The sequence below is a fragment of the Quercus suber genome, unplaced genomic scaffold, assembly GCF_002906115.3.
Source record: "Quercus suber isolate HL8 unplaced genomic scaffold, Cork oak 2.0 scaffold_25, whole genome shotgun sequence".
Taxonomy (NCBI): Eukaryota; Viridiplantae; Streptophyta; class Magnoliopsida; order Fagales; family Fagaceae; genus Quercus; species Quercus suber.
Genome location: NW_027069490.1, coordinates 98084 through 120750, shown reverse-complemented (window position 1 = coordinate 120750; position 22667 = coordinate 98084). Strand labels below are relative to the sequence as shown.

Sequence of the window (22667 nt, the reverse complement as noted above, 5' to 3'; positions counted from 1 at the left end):
ATAAAAAAAAAACCTCCATTAAAGCAATTAAAATTTCATTATCCATTAATTTATCCCTAAATATTTATTTCTCTTTACCTTAACCCATATTTTTTTAAAGAACAATATTCTCAAAATTTAAAAAACAATTACATACATGTTTAGATAGCTGAATGAAAACTCATATTCCTTCACATTCTAGATACCAAAATAGCATAAAACCTAAAACCTACAACTTTAATCTAAACCCACATTTCCTTTCTCCACTCTCCATCTTCTCTTCCTACATTTTCCCAGAATTTTTTTTCTAAATAACAATAAATATTAAAATATTTAGTTAGTTGTCACATTGTAAAAGAAAGTTGAAAACTAGCATCTCCAGTGTCTAAAACTCGAGTTCCAAGATAAAAATCAAGTTTTTAAGGCTTGATTTGTAAAAAAAAATCCAAGTAAAAATCTAGTTTTAAAAACTCGAGTTTGGAAAACGCCGCTATAGGGCTTAAAAACGTCACTATAGGGCTTAAAAAGGACTTATAAAAAATTTTAGCAGAAAAACGCCGCTATAAGATTTAAAACGTCAGTATAGGGCATAAAAACGCCACTATAGGGCTGCCTGAACCTGGTATTAAACACTTACGAAAAATTTTTGCAGGAAAACGCCGCTATAAGGATTTAAAACGTCACTATAGGACTATAGGGGCGATAAAACTAAATTTTTTTTTGCATGAAACTCGAGTTTCTAAAACTCAAGATTTATGTAAATGGATCTCGATTTTTTAAAACTCGAGATGTCTAATTTCTCTTATAGTTTCAAGCGTTGCCTAACTAACTATATACAAATCATTTCCACAGTTATTCTGCACATTTCTCCCATTTTCCCACCATCGATCCAAAAAGACAGTAAAAGTCAATATTGCACATTCCATTTTCCCACCATCGATCCAAAAAGACAGTAAAAGTCAATATTGCACTATAAAAGCAATTTTCTTCAAATATAAAAGCAAGTTCTTGGAAACTATGGTTTCATTAGCTTCATTGTTAAGAGTTGAACCTTTAATTTTTGTGTTTATCGGATCGAAAAGACTCTGTTGGTTTCAGTAGCTTACCACAGCATTTCCAACTTTTTTTAATCTTTGACAATTATTTTGCAGCGATGTAATTTGTTGTTACTAATAAATAAATCTCTTTTGGCTTAAGATTAATATAGGTATAAGATTATAAGATCTCCACTATTTATATATTAAAAAATATAATCTTCACTATAAAGCATAAGTTCAAACAAAAATTATATATATATATATATATATATTGATAATCTCAAAGCAGTATATTGATTTTATTTAAATACAATCATATCCAAAAGTTCGATCTAGAAGAAGAAAAAAAAGACAAAAAAGGGTAATAAGTATAGTCCCTATCCATCTAAACTCGTCACATAACCACATATGCTTTGTTAGATTTTCTTTTCTGTCACTGAATCTCTCTTTTGAGAAATGAATAGAATTTGGCAGTTATTAGAAACAAAGAAGGAAGGTTGGCCAACTACTACAGTGAAGAAATGTATAACCAGTTGGTTGCTCTTTTACATAGAGGGAGTGGGGGTGGTAATTCTTAAGGGTAAATCTATGTATATTTTTTAATTTCTTGAAGAGGTAAAATATAAGATTTTAAATGAACAAAGTTTTTTTTAATGATTAGTTCGAGATTGGTTTGAAAAAAAAGTTTCTTTTTGCCGTTTGTTTAGCAAAGAAGCCACGCTTAAGCCTAAGTTTCGGCTCAATTATTAAACATGTCAAGTTCAAACATAATAATGTATTCGTGAATAATTTCATGAAGACAAGGACTTGATTTAATAATATATAATACTATATTTTTATATATATACTTGTTTAAGAAGATATTTATATAGACTTGAAATTGAATTGTTTAAGTTTATAAATAAGTTTATATAATATAAAATTATTATTTGTAGTTTATTGATATTATAAATCGTCATTTTACAATATAAATCGTCACATTATGGTTATTATTTGTAGTTTATTGATAATATTAACAAATTAATTATGACTTTCTTTTACCCTTAAGGAGCTCCTGCATTCTAACTAATGTTGAATTGTTAAAAAAAAGAAAAAAAAGAAAAGTGTGAAAAGCTAGTGATATGAGACAAGAACAAGATTGTATATAAGCTAGACGAGGAAGTCTATGGCCATACAGCCGTCATTTGGAAGCACTATCAAGAATTTATTAGTTATAAATTCTTTGAAACCAATAAATCTCTTGCTTTACTCAAAAGAATTTGAAAAACATTTAATTTAGTGAGGAAGAATTTTGGGCTCTTAAAACTATAACGGAATAATGGATTATTTTAGGAGATATTAATACCAGTTTCTTTCATGGTTTCTTTCACCCCTGGTAGAAAACAAAATAAGACTTGGTGCTTAAAATAGGATAATTTGTGTGGTGTTAATGCGTGGTTGCGACCATAATATGGTAAACTCTCACATACACAAAAATCCCTTGATAGATGGTATTGCTTCTTAAGATAGTTTTCCTATAAAATGGAACTTGGGTAAGGGTATGAATCTTATACTAAGTACTATATTTGTTTGTAACAGATATGTGTATTTCCAAAGAGGTATATACTTGCCTATAAATACCCTTGGACATTCAGTTGGACACATACAATTTTCTCTCTATAGGTTCTGCTTGTATATTATAATCACCATCCTAGTGGTACCGGTTACATTTACCTCGAGATTAAAGATTTGGTGCACAATCACTTTGTCAACCTCTAAACCTCGTTTCTCAACCGAAAAAAAAAAAAAAAAAGACTTCTAAACCACAGAATTAGAACATTGCCTCCTACACCCTCCCCGACCACTCTCTTTCCCTTGTTTAACCTCTGATATAGTAACTTCCATTCAAGCAGCCCTAACCAAAGCAGAAGTCGAGAAAGCAATTAAAGCCTTATAAAGACATTGGACTTGATGATTTCCACCAATCTTCTTCCAAAAATTTTAGGACAATATACAACCTTGTCCTAAGGTCTTCAGCTAGAAAAAAGTCCCAAAGGAACTGAATTCCACCCTTTTGTACCTCATTCCGAAAGTGGGTAGACCAGAAATAGTTAACCAATTCAGACCGGCCGGGTTATGCAACACCTTGTACAAGACCATCACCCATTTTTTTGTGAATAGACTTAGACTGTACGTACCTTAGTGCTTTGATCCTCCCCTTCAAGTGAGTTTCATCCTTGGTGAAAAGCCGTGACAACACCATCTCGGTTTAAGAAATAATCCATTCCATAACTACTTTAAAAAGTAAACTTAGCAGCATGGCCATCAAATTTGACCTAGAAATGGTTTATGATAAACTCGAATGGAGTTTCATCAAACAAACATTGATGTTTTTCAAATTTTCCTTTGTTGGATTGAATTCACTATATATCTATGAGTAATACTACAAGCACAAACTATTTTACAACATTTTTACAAAATATTTTTGTGGCCAACTTCTTATTAATTTTTATTTAGATCCACAATTAACATAATTTTTTATTTACCGATAACCACTTACCATATCAACAATTTGTAAAAAAATTTGAAAAAAAAATTTGTCGAAAGGAATCATTTTCAGTGCATTGATCTCCACTTTTTGATGAATACATTGATCTCCACTTTTTGATGAATACATTGATCTCCACTTGGGCCCTCTCTTATGGGTCCGTATAAGTCTAAAAGATTAGGACATTGGTTCCTTAATAAGCTTAATATAAAAACGAGTCTTTGACAAATTAAAGGAATCATTTTCACTACATTGTTGGCCGGCTTGCTGACTCCATTACTTACAATAGGCTTAACAATTAAACATCTACTATATTATGAGGGTGCTGAAATGTACACACTAAACTATGAGATTATTTACAATGGGTATCACTAATTTGAACTCTAATTAAAATGGTGGGTGGATATCATGTTATCATAAACTATTATTGAGTTAGAGTGTTAATTTAAAATTTTGAAATATATCACATTATAAATACCCTTGTAATTTATGATTGATAGCTACAATTAACTCTCTCACCTTTTTGGAGGGGGGTTTGAATTTAACAAATTTTTTTTTTACACAGTGAATACTATATATATAATTAGGGAATAATGATTTAAACTCTATGTCTTCGATAGAAAAACCAAAAAGTACTACCAACTAGTTGAATTATAAGATTATGGGCATGAATATTAATTAATACGAATCTCACAAACGCCTAGATTTGGATATCCTAATTTCGATATGACCAATTTAATTTTGATGGTTTGAGTAGTCAAATTTTAACATGCCCAAGTTCAAATTAGATAAGGCCCAATTTAAAGAAATGTGGACAGACAAACTTGCCGCCGCCAGGCCCAGTTCCAAATTTGTAAAAACCGGAAGTTGCATGTGCAGCTACGTTGAGCGGTGAAGAAAAAAGACAAAAGATAAACGGTTGTGAAAAAGAGTAAAAGTAAAAAGTGGATGGTGAATTTCATAAAAATAGGTTTTAGGTTTTATTTGTTTTGATGGAAAATATTTTTTTAATTAAAATTTTAAGTGTTTGATTGTGTTTAAGAAAATGTTTGGAATAACACTTTTGAGAATTATAGTGTATTTGGATATCGTTTATTTTGCTAAAACTGAAAAATTGTTATTGAAAATAATGTAGATAAAAGTAAAAATTAGTTGAAATAGTACAGTAGGACTCATCAATAGTGCCAAAAAGTGTAGTGAGACCCATAAATAGTAGCAAAAATAAGTTGAATAGTCAAAAAATTTTCATTTTCCATCCTAACCCAAACGCATACTTAAGTTGCATTCTTGAGAATATTAAGGAAAATATATTTTCTACTAGTTTTTCACATTTTCTCATTTCTCAACGCATATATAATCATAAAAAAATGAGAAATTTGGATGGAAAAATAAATAAATAATTGGAGGTAGCAGTTGGGCTGTTGACAATTGGAGGTAGGGATAGAAGTTGGACTAATGAGTTTTTGGTGAGGAGTAAAATATTACGATTTCAAATAAAAATGTGAATCACTTTACGCCCAAAGTGTTTCTATTTTACAGTCAATTAGAAATTATTTTCAGGTTGACCAACAATTTCAATCACCTTAAACACCCATAAATGCATAAAGCATTTTTTAGAAACTAATTTCTATAGAAACAAGATGTACATTACAAATGAGCTTATGGATTAAGATGAATAGTTACACACTAAATTGCTAATTTTGACTCTAGCTTAGATGTTATAATTAATGGACACTGAAAATTAGCATTGAATTATGGTGTTAGTTGAAAATTTTTGAAATTTCACATCAAACATTCCTATAGTACTTCAGGATTGATGATTGCATCAACCCTAGAACCATACTTCAAAGTTTGAACAACTATGCATATTGGAGGCATATTACCGCCTACATGTTTCTTAGCATTCGTTTGGGTGAGTTTAATTTAATCTAAAATACAACTTTAATATCCTGCTGTGTGACACTAGTCTTTGTGTTGATGCCGGCTGTTCCAGCAAGATTTTGAAGTCTTTCTATAGATAATGACTTGCTGTGGTAATTTCTTTGATATAAAATTGTTCATTCATCGAGAAAAGAATATAGAACTTTTTTTAAACATCACTTTTATTAAATTATAATTTTATTTTGTCCACTAGTGGAGTGGCTGGCCATTGCTGTCGGACAAGCATCAATATTCAATATGTTGATCTTGCGTAGTTGCATTCCTATATTTACTCAATATTTGTAAGGAAAAATTAAGATCTCTCAAACTTACACAGTCAAAGTTTTCAATCTTTCGGATCTATCTTCCATTCTAATGCTTCTAAAGTGAACAAAATGGGCACATGCATGATTATCCCAATCACCACTAGTTGATTTTGTCAAAAACTTAGAATATTCCGCGTCTTTCTTGAACTTTAGACTATTAATTTGGAAGAACTATGTTTTGTCATCATATGTTCTCCAAATAATATAACTGGGGTTAAATTTTAACTTCAATCTTTTTAACAAAATGGAAAAATTATTTATTAAAAGTAATGGTTATTACACACATATTATTACACATGCACCATATAAACATATGTATCAAAATTATTTTTCATCTATTAAAGGAGAAAGTGTCTCCTGAGACGATCTCATGAGACTAATGTCTCACTAACATGTAGGTCTCATGATATATATGTATATTAATACATATACACTGTACACACGCATATATAAAAATTATTTCCAATCTATTAAAGAAGAAAATATCTCCTGAAACGGTCTCATGAAAACTAATGTCTCATTAATATGTAGTGTTTGTTTTTAGACCCTTTAAAATACAACCAGACTAACCTAGTTAATTAGCCAAGTTATTACTTAGTCCAAATTCTAGATCTAAGTTAACACAGTCATATAATCATATCAATAAAAAATGCGGAATATAAAGAAGACAAAGATATGATGACCCAGGAAAACCAAACCGGTAAAAAACTTGAAGAGAATTTAACCTAGCTATCCTCAAGGTAAACCTGAACCCACTATGAAAAAATCGAAGTTTTACAATATCGACTTAGACCACTAACATCCAATACTACCCACTAGTAGAAAACTTACTAACACGACCATGTGCAAGCTCCGAGACCACGAACTCTTTCTTTCTTGGATTCTCCAGCAAATACAAGCACTCCTACTTGCATATCTTAAACTCTTTAGTGCAGGAACTAAATGATCATCAAGCTATCAATGAAATCTCATTTTTGATAATCCTAAGCATGTGTTAAGGCAATCACCTTTCAAATTTCACAAGAGATTCACACACAGAGCAAATAGAGCAACCTCTAAAATGTTGTTAGGATTTGCCTTTTATAACTATGGCAAAACATAAAACCCTATACGTTATATGGGTTTAGAGCTGAGTTGGAAATTCTGCAGAAAAAACAATCTACACGACTTTCAATCGATCGAATCTAATTTTCGATCAATTGAGTTAGTCAGAATTGCACACTCAATTCTGCAGTTAACTCGATTTCGACTTTACATAAAAGACATACTTTAAGCAAGTCTAAAATAAGACTAATAACCTGTTTTTATCATGATTTGCTAACAATACAAATTAGAGTTCTAATACATTAGTTTCTAAGTACTTAAAACCTAACATGTAGGTCTTACAGTGAAACATTGGTCTCATAAGACCATCTCAAACCAATGTTTTCTCTATTTAAGTCACCATTTTAGATAAAAACACGCATGTGTGTACCGTGTGTATAAAATTTATTTCCCATCTACTAAATATCATTCAAGCTCATATAGTTTCATTGCTGAAGCTAGCAAAAATATACATCGTTTTAGAAATATAAATTTTTCATCATCACAACTGACGTGTTCTAGCATAATTATTACATGATGAAGTGATAGATCCATGTGTTAATAATCTTGATCACGCCACGTTTATTGTCTTAACAAGTTGTGAAAAAGATTATACTAGAGGACTTTCATACGAAAATAAGAACTAGGTATTGGAATACTATAGGGAACACTTTCATGGGTTTTTATCAAAAGCATTGGCAGAGAGTTGCTCAAGATAGCAACAGCAACAAGGTTAAATGTTTCATGCACCAACAGGACATTTTCCAATACCACTCATCTTATGGTTATCAATGCCACCAATGGTGCATGGAGAAGGGGCTGAAGGCGGGACTGGACCTTTATTGAGTGGAACAACTACTGCACCATGAACCCTTGGACCTCCTGGATTAATCTCTCCTTTGGGTTCATATTGGTCTTTGAACAATAGGTCTTGGTTCTTCTTCCCCTTCATGTTTGGATTCAGAGGGCGAGCATCGGATCTAGAAAACAAAAACGATATGATCAGTACAAGACACAAGAAAAATCTCAACCTATCCATTATTTCTATAAACTCTCTTAGCTTTCAAAAGGTATATTATCAATATGTTGCGTAGACTTTAGCAATGTAGAAAAAAGGTCACAAGGGTGGAAAACGAAAGAAAAGTTGGGTTGAGAAAAAAAAAAAAAAAAAAAAAAAGAAGAAGAAGGTAGAGCTGAATTAAATGATGAGGTTAGTCAACAATTTTCCAAAGCAAATATTATTTATTTGTTTTTATCCTCCACTAAGTTTCCATTGTTTGTAAAACTTTTATATTGTTTTGGCTAATAATAATATTTATGTCTTTCATATAGGAACCTAGTTTTGCTCCTAACATACAATATAATAATCATGGCACATATGGAGAACATTATTCACATCAAGTAAGAGTTTTTTTTTTTTTTTTTAAATAATTTTTTAATTCGTAGTGGAATAACTTATAGATAATTTGTGCAATTGGAAGTTGAACTACATTTGCCTTTTCATTTGTGAATTTATTAATAAGGTTTTTATTTTTTTGATATAGCAGATTTATCCTGTCAACCTTTCCACACCAATGATGACCTCTGAATTGGGACCAATTCATAATTACCAAACTAGTTTCACGTCATTCTTAAGGGTAAACTTACTTGTTAACATGTTTTGCACTTACAAGTAATTAGATGATTTCTTAAACTCTCTCTTATAATCATTATGATTACTTAGACACCATTAATTCCATTGTTGTCTCAAGTATTAAATCATGCAGATGCTGGTCAGGTAAAATATAAACATTGTCATATTTTGAGTAAACTTACCTTTTTACTTGTTTTGGAATTATAATTTATAAGTAATTAGATGATTTTGTAAATTTTCTCTCTTATAATCATTGTAATTACATAGGCACCATTAACTCTATCATTGTCTCAAGTATCAAATGATGCAAATGTTTGTCAGGTAACAAGTAAATTTACTTGTTTATAATTTTTATATTTTGTAGTCATAAGCAGCTAGAATATTTCTTAGATTTTTACTCTTATAATCATTGTTATTACATTGGCAACATTCATTACTACCACCTTCACTCCATTGTCGTCCTAAGTATTAAATCTTATGAATATTGGTTAAGTAAAAAATAAATGTTTTCTTACATGTTTATCAAATAAATTTATTTGTTTATATATATACATAGGGAAATGAAGTTAGGTTCAATTATGCACTAACTCTACGTGTTGAAAATACAAATGCTTGCCTGCAAACACATAACTTTTTTGGTATGTAAAAAGATATGCCTAAAAGCCTTGTATTGAGAGGTAATAAATCTATCCGGACCATCACATCAACACCTTCCATCCTTGATATCTCACTCGCACTTTGTATAGACACATGATGAATGAGTTGAATTATAATGCTCATACAAGCATTCCAGTACACCTTTCACAAGGTTAGTGATGTCCTTAGCAACATTCTCCCCATACAAATTTGATAAACAATAATTCAAATAATGAGGATTAAGCACCATAGCAACATACAAAGCACATTTCCCTTCTTTGATGAATCCTTCTCGCTCTCCCAATACTTGTCAAACTTCTCTTTCATTGTTTTTGCCATTGAGTACAAAAAATGGTCACTCCTATAAAATAGATCTATCTTTCTTTTAATTATATATATCTCATCAAAGAAAGTACTTGATGTCACATACAAGGAACCCAAACAAAAACCTTTCTATGGCATTATAAAAAAGTTTCAAAAACTTAACAAATTTTCTATAAGTCTCCCAATCATCCTCATTTGGAGGTCTCCTATCATAGTCCCCATCCTGAAAGTGTAGAATATAATGAAGATCTTCATATTCCATCCACTTGAATGCATGTTCAAACTTTTCAGCATTTTTCAACATTTTATAGGTAGAGTTCCATCTAGTGGCCACATCCAAACATAGAATAGCCTTTGACTCTATTTTCACTTTCTCCACACACCTCTTAAAGGTTTGTAACCTATTTGAAGAAGTTTTCACATATCTAACTGCATGATGCACCCTATCAATTGACTTATTATGATGTTTTAAGCCATCAGTCATAATAAGATTCAAGATGTGAGCACAACACCTCACATGAACAAATTCATTCCCCAAAATAGTACCTTTCCACATAGTAGTATCTTCTTTCAAGTAACTAATGGCTACGTCATTTGAGGAAGCATTATCCACTGTCAAGGTGAAAATCCCCTCATTATTCCACTCTTCCAAACAAGATTCAACCATTTTGCCAATGTTTTTCCCCTTATGGTTATCAACAATACAAAAATTCAAAATTCTTTTATGCAACTTCCAATCATCATCTATAAAATGACAAGTAAGTCATATGTAATTAAAATTTTGTATTAAAGTCCATGTGTCAGTGGTAAGGCAAAGCCTACGGCCTCTTAAGGCATTTCGCAACTTATCCTTCTCTTCAAAATAAATCCAACTCACATCTTTAGCTATCGTAAAGTAAGATAGGATATTAAAATTAGGTTGGAAGACATTACAAAACCTTCTAAATCCTTGATTCTCTACAAACCTAAATGGAAGTTCATCCAATATTATCATCTCAGCAAGAACTTTTCTACCCACAACATTTGTAAAAGTCCTAGGCACTAGATTTCCCTCCTCTACATCCTTGGACAATGGGTCTTGTCCATCATGCAATTCATTAAAAAGATATTAAGGACAAATGGGTGTATGGTTTTTTAAAGTAGATGTCCCATAAATTTTGCTTTCAGCCATGTACTCCTTGCTACAATATATACATCTTGCCTTAGTTCTACCTTCCTCATCTATAAACTTCTCAAAGTGGTCCCAAGCCATTGATGGTGATTTTCTCTTATTAAGATTAGAAGAAGATATCACATGTGGTGGACAAGGAGGTCTCATAGTTGGTCTTGCAATGGCAACATCAAGTTGTGTAGGCTCCATTGAATCCATGACCTAGTAACACACAAAACAAATCAATCATTAAACATTGCATTCACAAAACTATTAAAGAAACTACTAAAAAATGAGACTAAAGTTGTCAAATGTTGTACAACTTTACTGGTATGTTCTATTTATCACCATGCAAATATAATAATGAAAAAAAAAAAAGACAATAAAGAAGCTATATACTCTAAAAATAGATAGAATATTTTACATGAAACATACCAATATGACTAATGAATGTTGTATCAATCAGAGAAGCAATGGGATCAGTAGCTACAATAAGCATAGCAAGGAATGCAATGCCTAGAATCTCCCAGCCAAGTATACCCAACATAAAAACGCTTCTGGAATCACATTTTGGAACTAAGAATTAGTTCACAGAAACATTATAGGTAGAGATTTCCCTAACATGCATAAAAAGACATGATAATGAACATGACAGGAACTATCAACCTTTAATGGATGAGCTAAATGTTGCCTACAAATAAAAGAGTGAACAAGATAAAAAGGTATTGAATCCTTAGCTGTGAATGTATTGTCTTGAAATACTTTCTCAACTTAGACATCCAATACCAAAAAAATAAAAAATTGAATAGAAGCATCTTAGACATCCAAATAGCATGCATATACTTCCAAACTTAAAACATAGTTTCCAATGCAAAACCACATTGAAACTATACCTTACATCGTTAAAGAAAACAAATGGACCAAGGCAGTTTGTTAGACATGCATTCCACAAGCAAAGGCAATTTGCAATTCCAAAGCAGACAATGTTTAAGGGGATTCCTCTCACAACAAAACTATTAATTGAATTCAAAAAATTAATTTCAACTAATATCCAAAGATCACAAGCATAATAGCTACAACAAAATTAAAACTAAATGAGAAAAATCCATCAAGTGCTTTTCTTGCTAATATAACTCCCTCAAACACAGAGGAACAATTATTTCATGTATACACCAAAGGTATACTAAATGAGAAATTTTTTGAACCACAAGTATAGAGTGGGGGCAAAAAAAGAACTGCAAATACAAGACAAAAGGGCATATGGCCTGTTCAACTTGTGCTCACAAAAGATTTAATGCAACCAACCAAACAACTTTGATAAAATATGTCTAAACAAATACATGAACTACATTATATTCAAAGCTGAGTGGACAAAATGCAACCGATAACAAACCAATGTTAGCACATAACATCAAGCACATAGCAAAGAACACTAAACCAAAGAAAATAAACACAATAGTCTATAGACAAGTTAAAAACATAGCAAATTGACCTTAGTTTAGTAGTTCCCATCAACAAAACCTCAGCAAAAACAACAAACCAATGCCAGCACATAACATCAAGCACACAACAAAGAACACTAAACCAAAGAAAATAAACTCAATAGTCTATAGACAAGTTAAAAACCAATGTGAACCAAGAAAAACCCTTTTAACCAAAGCAAGCCCAAAAATCTAATCAAGACCCTTGTCTTTACCCGAACCCGATGAAGAAATTAGAAAGCAGATAAAAACAGAGCAATGTGAACCATAATTAACACATAATAATTAAACCACTACCTTGAAACCCAAAATCAATAAAACAACAAAAACACATTAACCAAAGCAAACCCAGAAACCTAAGAAGCAAATAAAAACAAAGCAATGTGAACCATAATTAACACATAATAATTGAACCACAACTTTCAATACTAGAATAAGTAAAACAACAAAAATCCATTAACTAAAACAAACCCAGAAACCTAAGAACCAACTAAAAACAGAGCAATGTGAACAAAAATTAACACACACACAAACCACAACCCTCCAAGCCCAGAATCAATAATACAAACAAAAACCCACTAACCAAAACAAACCCAAGAACCCAAAAGAATTGAAAAAGAAAGCAAACCTTGGTTGAGAAATTTTTGAGTGGTTTCATTGGTTAAAAGTGTAGAGGAGCATAGCTCTTTGGTTAAAAACCTGGAAAAAAAAAATCGAAATGGGTCCTTAAAAAAACTAGTTTTGCTACCTATGAGTACGATTCAAGCCAAACCCACATCATAAAACGCAAGAAAATCAAACCCAAACAGAATATTCACATAAAATAAAAACCAAAATCTGAAAGTATAGAAAACTTAACTAAATTAACAAAGAGAAAGATGACTTACACACGTAGAGATAGAACAACAAAGAGTCGACTGTGATGTTTTGTGAGATTGAGACTTGGGAGAGTAGCTGAGGGAGGTGGAGAGAGACCAACAAAGAGTAGGGTCCCCCCCCCCCTTTCATTTTACCTGCCTCATTATAGTAGTTATTTCATTACAACTAAGCAATGGATTTAAATTGAGCAAAGGTTAGCAAACAATTTAATTGCTCATTATAGTGGTTATGACTGATTCTTTGGCTGCAAATCTTTTGAACCTTTTTGTTTTACAGGAAGAGACCAACTGAATCTATTCACCTTGGAAATTATCTTGGAGCTATAAAGACTTGGATTTCACTTCAAGTTGTTTCGAATTTCTTCAATATGCTCTTGTTGTGAAACTGTTTTATCCAAAACTTGAACACAGTTTTATCCAAACAATTTTTTGTTAGTTTTTGTTTCTAAATGCTTGATGTTAATTTTTCTGCTTGATGTTAATTTTTTTCCTTTTTTTTTTTTTTTATTATTTTGTTTGAAATTTATTCTCTGTGGTAGGATAATTTGTCTAAGTTTGAATAGAGACCGTTCTCATTTTGTACATATTGTTTTGGATGAGGGTTGTGCTGCTGTTGTTTATGAACTGGAATGGTGATTGTGGTTGTGGAATGGTGATTGTTGTGAAATGGTTTTGGGTCTCAATTTTGAAATCAATCATAAACTCTTCATTGATGTATGAGCGTACTTATTAGGATGGAGATGTGGTGTAAAGCATAGTGGAGTAGTTGTCATGTCTTTAGCAAATTTTTTTAGGGGGATATCTAATAGTTAAACATGATTACATGCTCTAAAAGGAAAAGTTTAGATTGATTTCCTTGTGTGTTTGTATTTGTAGAACTTCTTGATAGGGTAGTTTAACACCTTTAGTTACTATAACATTGTGTTTTCTTCTTTTTTTCAATGTTGGTTGTGATTTACCTAATTCTAATGACTTTATGTCAATTATCTAATTATTATTTATTATGTAAATCTATGGTATTCTAGATTGAGCGCCATCTTTTTATTGAAATTCTTACATTGTCTCCATCAAGAGGTAAAGCTTCACTTATCTATGTGTTGCATGCAGGTAAAGCTTCACTCATCTTTTTGTGCTTATCATTGGGTCTACTTAACTGTTCACTAAAAGCTATCTTTCTTTTATTTCCAGCTCTCTCTTTTGTGGCTGAAGAAATTATGAGGAACAAGGTGAAGAACACAAGTTAACTTTGGATTTTTTCTAAAAGTTGTAAACTTAGCTTGAGCAAAGTAAGTATATTCTAGTTAAAAACTTATAAAACTCTATATATACTTGTGATGTTGGAAATTTGTTTTGTGGTGGGTTGTTTTGTTGGAGCAAGCGGTGGCTTGCATGGTGTTATAAGGTGTCTCAAATTCATATTGGGAGTGTTTTTAATTTCTTGCAAATGTGAATGAAACTTGTTGATTAGTAGCAATTGTGTTCCTTTATTCAATTTCAATACATGTAAGAATTATAGTTGTGATGTTGGAAATTTGTTTTGTTTTTGTGGTGGGTTGTTATTCAATTTCAATACATGTAAGAATTATAGTTGTGATGTTGGAAATTTGTTTTGTTTTTGTGGTTCGTTGTTGTGTTGGAGCAAGCGGGTGACTTGCATGGTGTTATAAGGTGGCTTAAATTCATATTGGGAGTGTTTTTAATTTCTTGCAAATATGAATGAAACTTGTTAATTAGTAGCAATTGTGTTCCTTTATTCTATTTCAATACTTGTAAGAATTATAGTTGTGATGTTAGAAATTTGTTTTGTGGTGGGTTGTTGTGTTGGAGCAAGCGGGTGGCTTGCATAGTGTTATAAGGTGGCTTAAATTCATATTGGGATGTTTTAAATTAAAACACTTCATTTTTTATGTATCATTTGAAATTAATTGTTAGAAATGTTTTTTATAACATAGTTAATGTTTTTACTCTATGATTTTAATGTAGTAGTATTTTTATATTTGTGCAGATTTCTTATTGGTGGCTTTAGGGGATTTACTTTTGGCATTATTTGAAGACATATGAGGACATCTTTTGGCTTTAAGGGGTTCTAATTATATTATGCTATATTTTTTGTATTGTTATAAAACATCTTAAGTTATTGTATGTGTTACAAACAATTATTGTATGGAAGGAGTTTGAATTTGATACTTGTTTTAATTTTAACTTGTGAAATGTATGGATCGATTTTTTATAAATGTGTTGTTGAAATAAATGTGTTAATCAAATGTGAGGTTTTAATAATGTAATGACAGGTTACAAGTTAATATCAACGTCACGAAAATAATAAAAACAGAAAATAAGTTTTAGTGACGAATTTTTTCATCACAAATATGGCAACAAAAAATTGTTTTAGTGACGAAATATTTCATCACTAAATGCAGTGGAATTTTGTAAGAAATGGTTTTAGTGACGAAAATTTTCGTCACTATATGTGCATGGATTTTCTTAAAAATAGTTTTAGTGACGAATATTTTGTCACTACATGTACCCGAAAATAGTTTTAGTGACGAAATTTTTCGTCACTAAATATGATTTAATAAACTGAAATGGTTTTAGTGAGAAATATTTTCGTCACTAAATACTGTTTTTAGCGAGGAAAACATTTAGCGACGAAATGTTTTCGTCGCTAAAAGTTTTTTTTTTTTTACCAAATCGGACTTTTAGTGACGAAATTTTTCGTCGCTAAAAGTCCCAGGACTTTTAGCGACGGGGCTACAGTGACAAACGAATTTCGTCACTAAAAGTCCAATTTCGTCACTAAAGGTTCTTATGACGAAAAACTGGACTTTTAGTGACGAATTTTTTCGTCACTAAAAATACATTTTCTTGTAGTGTATAAGTCAAAGTGTACATATCTGATGTTTAATTCCAATTTTGAGAGCCATATGTTTTCCTTAGACCCTAGACATCTGTGTCATGCTGGCATGATTTGACAATCTGTTCAATCCACGAAAGAAAGAAAGAAGACTGGTGATGTGATAGCAAAATACAATTTCAATTCCTGTAAATTTGTTTAATTGGAATTTTTTGAGTGAACGGAGAAGTTGAATTTAGACAGGTTGGATTCTAGGTGAGAAGGAATTGAAGAGATGAGTAGCTCTTGGCTCTGGAGGCATTAAATTATTCTCGCGCATGCCCCTTTTAAACGTGATAGTGCTGAGCTAAGGAAGAAAGGAAAATTAACTGTTTTAACTGTGACAAAGAAGGTCATATAAGAAGAAATTGTAAGGCTTGAAAAAATAAATAAATCGATGAGAAAAATTGAAATAAGACAGGTGATAAAAGTACCACAGCTGTCTTGACAATTGAAGATGTGGTATGCTCTATAAAAGATGATGAATGTTGCAATGTTTCACATCCTTATGTTGAATAGATGATTGACTCAACTGATTCTTGCAATATCACTCCAAAAAAAGAGCTCTTTACTTCATACAAAGCAGAACACTTGAGGAAAGTGAAGATGGACAATAACATTTATGCTGATATTGTGAGAATGAGTGATATTTGTGTTGAAATTAACTCTGAATACACCTAGTCTTGGAAAAATGTATGACATGTTTCAAATATACGCTTGAATATGATATCTACTCATATTCCATACAAAGAAGGCTATGATAGCTTGGTGTTTCTTCTTGAATGGGACCACCTTTAATTTGTTTTAGCCCAACTGCCCACATAAAGCTTTGTTTTTTGGATTTGGTTGGTGCTGAAGGCTTTGTCCAGTGTGTTTCTTTAATAAAAAAGAAGGTAAAGAGTATAAGGTCAAAGTAATAATTATTGCTTAGATACCACGTGCGGTTTGTTGATCTCGTTGCAGGCTAGAGTTTAAGTGGTCCCCTACAGAGGTGTTTGTTAATGTTATTTTTATGAAAGCTTTTTCACAATAATTAAGTTTTTATTTAGAATTATCACCGACTCTAGAGGTATCACAAGTTCATCTTTCTCAAACTTAGCACAGTCCGAGTTTTCAATTCTTTGGATTTAAACAAGGTTGCTTGCCTGATGGCCCTGAATGTCTCTCTATTATTCTTAAGGTCCTAATTAAAAGTAAAAAACATGGGCACTTAATTGCATGATTAACCTAATCCCCACTAGTTGATTTTGTCAAACTAAGAATACTCCGTGTCTAAGGACTATTCAGTATCCAGTACAAAATTTATGTTCTCCAAATAATATGACTAATGGACTAGGGTTTATCTTTAATTTCAACCTTAAAAAAAAAAAGTTGAAAAAAAGAAAAAGAAAAAAAGAAAAAAAGCAATTTAGAGTTTTAGACCGTTCTTGCTTGTATTCATTTTTGCATCAATAAAGAGCTGAGTTCTATTGAGAGAGAGAGAGAGAGAGAGAGTTCTTAGTGTTCTGACTATCAAATTATTAATTAAAATACTATGATTATTGTATTTGGATTATGAGAATTGTAATTGGTATGGGTATTATTTTGGTTAATGAATAAAGTTTTTGTTCACTATGCGAGTTTGAAGATCTCAATCAGGCGAAATCCTGTGATCAATAGAGCAAAACTAGAGTTTGGCTAGAAAATCTTGTTAAAGATTTAGCAAATAATCTAAAAAAAAAAAAAGGTTTAGCAAATAGCCTTTAAGAGGGAGAATGCAACAAAATATTTGACTTTGACTTTGACTTGAGAATATTAATTAGTCTTTAATTAGAAGAATAAATAATATATAATGAGATGATAAATATGATTTTTATTTGATTTATTTAGAATGATTTTTATTTAATTTGTAGATGTCGGGAGAACCAACTAAAATAATTGACTTTTGCAACCATAATATTGTTAAGATTAGGTTTCGCAATAAAATCGAAGATGATTTTTTAACAAGCTCTTTGATTTTGTATATTAGGAGGAAGCTTGCAACAAAATTTATTAAATAATCAGCCATAAACCATTTTTGGGATGCAAAATAAAATCTAGTTCTATTTTAATAGGTGATTGGATTGAAATGAATATTTATTGTTTCATATGAATTTTAATATATTTCTTGTCAGTGATGCAGTCAAGAATTTTTTTTGGGGGATTGTATAAAAAATGAGACGATTAATCAACATTTTTTTTTTTCTGACAATCAACAATAGTTTAACAATTTTTCTACAACCACACACTTTTGTTACAACTACTTTTTTTTTTTTGTTTTTTTNGGGGAGGGCCCCCCCCCCCCCCCCCCTCCCCCCAAAAAAAAGGTTCAGAAGTAACATATTTATTTGACCCAATGCCAACCGGAACCCGAAATTAACACTCAAAACTCGGCCCGAATATTCTCAAACCTACCCAAAACTTATTAGGTCGAGTCGATGGATTTTCGAGTGGGCCGGTCCCTTGTTCAGTCCTAATTTAAATGTAAGGTGGACTAGGTTTTATTTTATTAGATTATAAAAGAGGCCTAACTAAAGCAAGTCTTGGAGAATGAGAGTGACAAGAAGGAACTCAATTATTTTTTCTATATACACCAGTGGAATCCCCCTCCCCCAAGGAGCCACGTGGCTCTGCTCTTGAATTTTAGGAGAGAGTTAGAGACTGTAAATTATATACTAAGATAGTATTTGATTTTCCTGTAATTAATCAACTTGGCAACAGTTTCTTTAAAAAAGGAATAACCTTGAAATTGGACCGTTTTACTCTTTTTTGACTTTGTGACACTTAAAGCATTTGCAGCAGTGGAGGTATAATGCTATATTGCTAAAATTTAGCTCCACAAACACAAAAATCTTACTGTAGTAGTGGAGCTAAATCTAAAAATTTTAGCTCCATTGCTACAGTGCACATCTATCTATAGATGTGCACTGTTCATAAGAGCTAAAAAATAATAATAATATCTTAATCCCTACTTAATTAAAATAATACCTCTCTCTCTCTCAACTCTGATCATCTCATCTCCCTCTCTCTCTCAACTCTCGTAGCTCTCTCTCAACTCCAATCATCTCACCTCTCTCTCTCTCTCTCTCAACTCTCTCACTGCTACCAGCCCAAGCCCACATTGTTGACCCACGCCATTGGCTCGCACTGCAGACCCACGCCATAGATCCACGCCGTCGATCCACGTCGTTGATCCACCGGCTATGGTGGTGGAATGATATTTGATTTTTTTTTCTTCTATGGGTTTGATGGCTGTAGTGGTGGAATGATGTTTGATTTTTTTTTCTTCAGTGGGTTTGATGGCTGTGGTGGTGGAATGATGTTTGATTTCTTTTTTCTTATGTGGGTTTGATGGCTATTGGCTGTGGTGGTGGAATGATGCTTGATTTTTTTTTCTTCCGTGGGTTTGATGGCTGTGGTGGTGGCGATGGTGGTTATTGTGGCTATGGTTTGATGGTACGGTGTTTGATTTTTTTTTTTTTTTTTTCTTGTGGGTTTGGTGGCTATGGTGGTGGATTGGTAACTATGATGGTGGTTTGGTTTTTTTTTTTTTTTTATTTATTTTGTTTGTGGGTTTGGTTGTGTTTGTGTTGGTGGTGGTGGTAGTGGTGGTTGTAGCTGTGGCTATGGCTGTGGCTAATGGTAGAGGTGGTTGTGGTCGGTGCTGGGATGTTTTTAGGTTGTGAGATATATTATTTTATTGTAGGGGTATATTATTTTATTGTGATGTTTATATTATTTTATTGTGTTGATAGCTAAAATAAATTCACTGCTATAGTATGTGTGTAGGTATAATAGATAAAGTAACTTTTGATAGAAATAAAAAGCTAAACTTTTAACTCCATTACTGTGAATGATGCTTATAATTAGTGAGGAAATATTTTTCGTCGCTAAAAATACAGCTTTAGCGACAAATATGAATTTCGTCACTAAAAGTGAAAAAAATTATTACATTTAGCGACGAAAAATAAATTTCGTCCTATTGTGAACTAAAAAATAGGCGCCAGTGGAGGGAAATTTTGGCGCAATTTTAATTAAGCTATAGTGAGAAATATTTCGTCACTAAAAGTTGAAATTTTTAGTGACGAAATATTTCGTCACTGTAGGTATTGCTGTGATAGTATTAGTGACGAAAATCATTTCGTCGCTATAAGGAAGAATTAGTGACGAAAACTATTCGTCACTAAAAATAACAATGGTTTTGCACTTAAATGTTTTTAGTGACGAAATCATAATTCGTCACTAAAAGTATGCTACAGTGACGAAAGTTGAATTTCGTCGCTAAAAATCTGAACAAAATATGGTCTCTTTAGTGACGAAAATAAAATTCGTCGCTAAAAGTGTAAAAATTTTGGGTTCTCTTGTGACGAAACAAAAATTTGTCACTAAAAGTGGGCAATAGCGACGAAAAATTTCGTCGCTAAAGACCACTTTTAGTGACGAAACTGATATTTTGTCGCTATTTCCCACTTCTAGTGACGAATTTCAGTTTCGTCACTAAAAGTGATCTTTAGCGACGAAAAGTTTTCGTCGCTAAAAATCACTATAAATACTCCAACCCAAAAATTAGCCTCACCCACTCAGCAGAACAAAAACACTCACCCACTCAAAAAAAAACACTGAGAAACCCAAACCAAAAAAAAAAAAGAAACCCAGCCGATGAAGATGAAGACGAACCGTCGCCGATAAGCCACTCCAATCATCGGCGACGGTCCGGCCGCGACGCACTGGCGACAGCGACGCTGTGAGCGTCGCTTCAGCCCCAGCGTCGCTTCAGCGACGGTCCCAGCGTCGCTTCAGCGACGCACCGGCGACAGCGACGCTGTGAGCGTCGCTTCAGCCCCAGCGTCGCTTCAGCGACGCACCGGCGACGCTCTGGCCGCGACGCTCCGGCAGCGACGGTCCCAGCGTCGCTTCAGCGACGCTCCGGCCGCGACGCTCCGGCAACGACGGTCCCAGCGTCGCTTCAGCGACGCTCCGGCCGCGACGATTTAGCCGCGACGATCCCAGTGAAGCACTCCGGCGACGACGATCCCAACGTTGCTTCAGGTCTTTTTTTTTTTTTTTTTTGGTTCTTTCTCCTTTTGAGTTTTACTTCAGGGTTCTTTTTTATTTATTTATTTGTTTGTTTGTTTTGGTGGGTTTTGCTACAGGCACAGTATTTGTTAGTTTTGTGCAGTTTCAAAGAGCAGCTTCAGCAATAGCTCACCGGGAAGTAAAAATGTTTTTCTTCTTTTTGCCTTTTTCAGGATTCACTTTGTTGTCTATATCTATTTTTTTAGTGAGTTTAATAGTCACAAGGTGCCTTTTTTTTTTTTGTTTGGGTATATGAATATCAGAATATTATTTGAATATCAAATGGGGTTTTTGTTTAGTGAGTTTAATAGTTACAAGGTGCTTTTTTTTTTTTTTTGTTTTTTTTGTTTGGGTATATGAATATCAGAATATGGTTGAGTATCAATGGTGTTTTATTGTTTTGGTTGGATCAGGTAGTCTTATAGTAGGTAGTTTGGAACATATATTTAAAAAGGAGGGGTTGCGAGGCATGTATCGCGGGCTCTCCCCGACTATGATTGCATTACTTCCCAAATGGGCGGTGAGTCTTCTACCTTATAGTTCTAGCTTCTTACCTCTGCTTGTTATCAGTTTCTTGACTAGAGAAGTCCCTCTAAAAATGAAAATTTCTAATTAGTTTTGTCAAGAATCTTTCTTTGTGTAATTGGGACAAAGGCTTTGTTGGGGTGCTAAATTGAGCAATTTGAGGAAATGTTATATCTATAAATTGTGAATTTGTGTGATCCAATTCATTTTTCTACACGATGCATTGAAAAAGGGAACCATAGTAGTCTATAGTCTATACACATGTTCTTCACTTATTACAAGATGGGAAAATTGGAGTTCCATCTATACAGGAGGTTCATTTACTGACCAGTTCAAAATTCTCATAACTTGGTTAAAGTTGTGTTTTTTCCCATTTTACCTGCCTCATTATAGTAGTTATTTCATTACAACTAAGCAATGGATTTAAATTGAGCAAAGGTTAGCAAACAATTTAAATTTTTTTTTTGTGGCTACAATTTGATGATATGTGGGACTATTTTTCATTAATCATATTACTTGTACATAAATCTACAATTTTTTCTTTACCTTTCACAATCATATATATCAAGATTACAGTAAGAGTTTTGATTTAAAAATTGTGTCCATTAACTTTTTCATAGTCTAAAATAAGATTTTAAATTCAACACAACAATCATTTGCATTAAATAATATAATCATATAACCAATCATATATTTTTTTGCAAATTAATCATATATATATTGTTCATATGTTATATAATATATATTTATCAATTTAATAAAAAATAAAAGAATAGTTGAAGAAAGGCACTATAATTGAGTTTTTTTTAACCATACACGTCTGATGACTCTTTGGAAAGTGGAGCAAATGGTACAAGATTTTTTACTAGAAATGTGTGGTCACCGGCCTCTTGGAAAGTGGAGCAAAATATAAACTATAATCTAAAACTTTCAATAATTATTAAACTTGACCTGACTCAGCCAATCAAATCAATAACCTATTATTTAATTGGATTACTTATATAATTAACCTAGTAAAACTTGAAGGTTTTTTCGCAACCTATGCAACTTGGATGGGTTGTTATGAACCCATCCGGATTTGTAATTTTTAATAAAATTACATTGCAGTGCTATTTTCTGAATTTGAAGGGTAATGAAAATAAAAGATTTTATAATGAGGTTGTTGTTTGAATTTTTAATAA

General features: G+C 32.3%; 1 long non-coding RNA gene across 1 annotated transcript; it reads left to right on the top strand.

Annotated features, from left to right (window-relative positions):
- The first annotated feature begins 13449 nt into the window (after window positions 1–13449).
- Window positions 13450–15160, top strand: LOC136064762 (uncharacterized). Its single transcript, XR_010626373.1, has 2 exons — window positions 13450–14260; window positions 14980–15160. It is a non-coding gene; the product is annotated as an uncharacterized LOC136064762 (long non-coding RNA).
- The last annotated feature ends 7507 nt before the right edge of the window (window positions 15161–22667 follow it).